Below are 5,116 nucleotides of genomic sequence, written 5' to 3'. Positions count from 1 at the left end.
CAGACCTCTTTCTTCTATATTCATGTATTTTGGTGGCCATTTTATCAGAGAGAATATTTTCCCAATCCATAACATAACCATGAATTTCAGCTTCCATTAATGGGACCATATCTATGGAGAATTTGGCAGAATCGTGGACTCCCAGAGTCTACTCATCATTGCCCCTGCATAACAATAAGGAGAGGCTAACGGATCAATAGAGTACATACTCGATGTCTTGTGTTTGTGCTTGGTGAGGAAGTGTGTCTCCATTGCCTGATAGGGTTTGATTCAATGCCGTTTTCCTTCGCAAAAGCTTATAAGAATGCTTTATTATAATGCTTCTCTGGCTGGGGTAAATGGTACATTTGCCTGAGGTCCTCTGCTCTAAACGACCTGAACACTTTTCCTTCAGCTGTACTAAACGTCTTGTCTATGGTTGCAATGCTCTCAACAATCCATCTGACCACGTCATTATATGGCAAAATCTTGGCATGCATAGCTATTCTGTGTAGGTATGATCAAGCCAATTCTTTCAATGTATTCTCTGATTTGCTCGTAGAATCTGTCGTAGCTTCTTCTTTGAGTTCTTCAGGCTCTTCCGTTTCTAGTAAATTATAGATACTCTCCTAGGTTGCTTTTCCTAAACCGAGGCATGTCGTATCTGATATCAATCCTTTCTTATTCTGCTCTAGTTCTTTCATTACAACAGGAGCTTTAGCTTTCTTGACCTTCTTTCCCATTTTTTCTGGATTCATGAGTTCTGAGGGACTCTCCACAAACAATGGAAAATGTAACAGAGAAATATTTCTGATGAAAGCCAATACGGAATGAAAACAGTTAAGGTGATTTGCGTATGATAAACCAAATGTAATTAAGTATCACCATGGGTGAAATCCTCAAAGGATTCACCCTTAACCGTGAAATTAATAACCATCATAGCCACAAATCATAGTAAATAAATGTCATAATTACCTGTCGCATCGGCCATATTCTTAATGATCCTTTCGAGCATGTCTTTAGATTTCCTCGATCAACGATCAACGATAAATTGTGAATCGCAATCGGGAGATTCAATGGGTCGGGCTTAGTGTTTCAGACTAATAGCTCTGATTGTGATAAAGGAAAATATAATAAGGCGGGGTATGTTCAGCGAATAGTTTGGTTTATTGCTTTTAAAATTTATATTCGCAAACAATACCTTTTAATGAGGTTTCCTTGAAATGAGCACCTTTCTTTATAATATCGCAATTGGGAGATTCAAAGTCATCCTCGCTATGTGTTGTGTGATACCTCTAACTGCCGATTGCGATTACATTATCGGATCAGAGGTTTTAATGAGGACCTTTTTTGAGTGCATCCTTTTATCATTGCGATATGCGATCTTTGATCGCTTTATCACATTAGAGAGTTACTTATGATGACTTTTCAAAAGGATATTTCACATTTTATCAAAAGGTTTTGGGTAATAACTCTATTGCATCGGGCCTTTTGTGTGATATGATTAATGCCAGGCAAGCGATTTTATTGAATCACTAATTTTCTAAGTTTATTAAAAAGGGACCTATTTCTAATTAATTTTTTTTGTGTAAAAATTTTTAAGAAATGGGGGGTTGTTGTACAACACAACGGTATGATAAACCGAAGACTATGGATGGGGTTATTTGAAAAGAAAGGTTTTTTCTACTAGCAAGTTAAACAAAAGAATGATAAGTCAAAATCATGGCTTAATAAAAAGAAGGGATTATCCATACAAAACAGTAAAGGGGGAAAAAGTGGACACTTTAGGAAAATTGGTAAAGGTGGGCATAATCGTAACTTCAAAAAGAATAATGGTCAATCTCAGAAATCACAAGTGTAAAACCGGATTGGGTCCAAGTAGACTATACCTAGTAAGGGACGTAATGGAAAAGAAAAGGATCCATTAAAATGTTGGGGTTGTGGTGAACCCAACCTTTTACAAAACTACCCTTACAACACAAAATCAATTCAACTACTTCAAAATATCCAAGATACCTCCACTATCAATGATGTATCTAGGAATATTTCAGGCATTAGTGCAACTTTGGAAGAACGATAGGTAGATCACTAATCCACTATGGTGGAAGTAGAAGATATTATTCTTGACCAATCTCTTTTGATACTAATCGATCTTGGTGCTAATCTAAGCTATGTTAGCCCTAAAATCATAGAAACATGTAAATTAGTGGCTGAAAATTATAAAAATCACCAGCTGTTTCAACTAGCTACGGGTGCAAAAAGAAGAGTCCCTAGATGTATTAAAGATTGCTCGATTGTATTAGATGGAAAACATAATACATTAAATTTAAATGTATTTTTGTTAGGGTCTTTTGATGTCTTAATAGGCATGGATTGACTAGAAAGCCATAAAACACTTGTTAACTACCTTGAGAAAATAGTTACTTATGTAATGGACAATGGTGAAACACAAGTTATAAGGGGCATATCCATGCTAGTTTCGATTCATCAAATCTCAACATTACAATTGAGGAAAGTAGCTAGGAAAGGATGTAAACTCTTTGTCATTAAGATAGAAAATCAATCTTTAAACAATTCATAAAATTTGTTAGAAAAATTGGAGGCGGCGAGAGATTTAAAGATATATTTACAATTGAGATTCTGGGGTTTCCTCCCAAGAGGGGAATATATTTCTCTATAGAGTTGATACCTATAGTTGCACCAAAACCTAAATACCCTTACTTAATGATGGTACCTGGACTCGTGGAATTAAAAATTCAATTACAGGAGTTGTTGAGTAAAGGATATATTAGGCCCTAATGTATCCCCATGGGGTGCACGTTCTATTTCGTTAAGAAGAAGGATGGAACATTTAGGCTAGGCATAAATTATAATTAGTTAAATAAGTTAACAGTCAATGATAAATATACCTTACCTCATATTGATGATTTTTTTTTATCAAGTTAAGGGGGTGTTGTGGCCACCAACAACCCCCCTCCTTATTTAGTATTAGCAATAAGACTATGTAAGTGGGGACCCTTAGTAAAAAAATTCAAAAAATTAATTATTGCTCATATGTGTTACTTCTTAAGAAACATCGCATCGCGCAAAGAATGATAGGGTATTTTCTTATGAGTCAAAATGGTAAAATGCAAGATCGCGATGCGAACTCCATCGCATCGCATGCATTAATAAAAGCTCACGTTAGAAAACCTTAAAAAACACCGATATGCGAAAACGCCCATTATGTGATATCGCATATCGCATCTCACAAAATTGCATAATGGACACATAACGATTTAATGATTAAGCGATCTGCGATCTTGCGATACTATGATCTGCGATATTGCGATAGCATGATCAAGCAACCTTGCAATAGACGATGAAATTATGGTAATGCGATTAAGCGATATGTGATACTGCGATGCAGATCGCAGAAACATTCCATCGCAGGTTTTCCTAGCTCAATATTCAAGAAAAAGTTTTCCATAAACTAAGAACTGGTTACGAGCTTTAGTGATAATTAATGTATTATATGCCAGTTGTTAATAAAATATGGTTTTCTGTTGTTCGAAGAGCCAGTTCACGTCAGGTGGCGTGTTTTTGCATATCCGTAGCATTTAAAACTTTCCTGTCGTTATTTATTATCATTATTCTCTCCTGACCTGTGAACTGCAGGAACGAAAAACAAAAGTTACACAAAGCAATGTGGAGGAAGCTATGAGGAAAAAGTGTAAAGCTCCAATGTTCAAAGACAGAGAAAAGATGCTCTCATAAACAGATACCGCATGCAACAGAGCCGCAGATTCACAGAATGCTGCTGAGCCATCCATTACAAATCTTTCACATATAGCCATGGTTAAATGAGTACTGAAGGATGCTGATATCAACAGGCAGTTTAATGCTCAGGGTCAAGAGCTCACAAAGACATTATTTTTTAAAAATTTTGAAGCTTTATACCCAATAAAGATGAAGAGGCGCAAAAGGAGAAAAATGCATCAGAGAATCCTGGATCAAAGAACGAAGGCAGTTTCCTAGCGCTAATCGCGCATTGCTGAGAAAATTGTTCGAGAAGGAAAGCCTCAAACTGCTCAATCACCTGTAAGCCTGAGAAGTGCAAGAAAGCAATGGTAAAAAACAAACTGGAAATAGAAAGCTAAAGAAAAGGCAGAAGCAATCCAAAGGGTTAACCAAGTGAATTGAGATTATTACTGGGCATACGGAGTAAAACCACATAGTCAGAGGATGACTCTCGAGTATATCATCGACTTTGCTGAGAAGATGGTGCCAGCTCTTACCATTTCTATTTGCTTATCTCAACCAAAAGCGGAAGACAGTCAACCGACTCTACCCAGGAAAACACTGAATGCTTGCAACATTAAGGAGCAAATGTAGAAATAGTTAGATATTAGATTTAATTTTTAGAAATAGTTTTATTTTTTCTTAGAAAAAGGGAGTTCATTTAAACCGTATCCTGAATCTGTGTAATTAAGTTATTTAGTTAGTAGTATTTAAACCCCTCTCATGAATTTAGAGAGCGGTCTAGAAATTTATCAAAAACTTGTCCTCAGAACATGCACTTTTGCACCCTCAGAGGAGGTTTTGGTGAATGAATGGATCAAGATTTGTTGATGTTTGCATTTGATGTCTGCTACTGATGTTGTACTTCTGTACTCTTAGTGTATGTTAGAGCAAGGAGAGATAAATCATTGTCACTTGAAGCTTATGAGTAGGACTAGTCATAAATGGTACTTTTATCTCTTGACCATTTCTGCTTATGTGTTAAAGTGATATATAGTTTTTAGTTGTGTGTGTATTATTGCATGAATGCCTGATTTATCATTTGGCACTTTTGTATGGTGATAGCTATTTATTTATGCTTAATGTATGAATAGCTCATTATGCAATATGTTTTCACAACTGTTTCGCCTAAATTTTTATGCGAAGTGGTTCATCCTTATTGATTTACTTTCTTATAATTGTTGAATGATCTTTATTACTAGTTGTTATTTGAAATCTTTTTAGATCGCATAATAGAAGAATTACATTCCGGGTTAGTATGGACTTAGATGTTGTTGCTTATTAGATTACAATAGAATAGCATTATATTACAATTAGAATTAGAATATCTTAAATTAGGAACTGTTAGACCAGGAAC

Source organism: Pinus tabuliformis, chromosome 9 (assembly GCF_031772625.1).
Source record: "Pinus tabuliformis cultivar Carrire ecotype Pingquan chromosome 9, CPIR1, whole genome shotgun sequence".
Lineage (NCBI taxonomy): Eukaryota > Viridiplantae > Streptophyta > Pinopsida > Pinales > Pinaceae > Pinus > Pinus tabuliformis.
Note: the sequence above shows the minus strand (reverse complement) of the source record.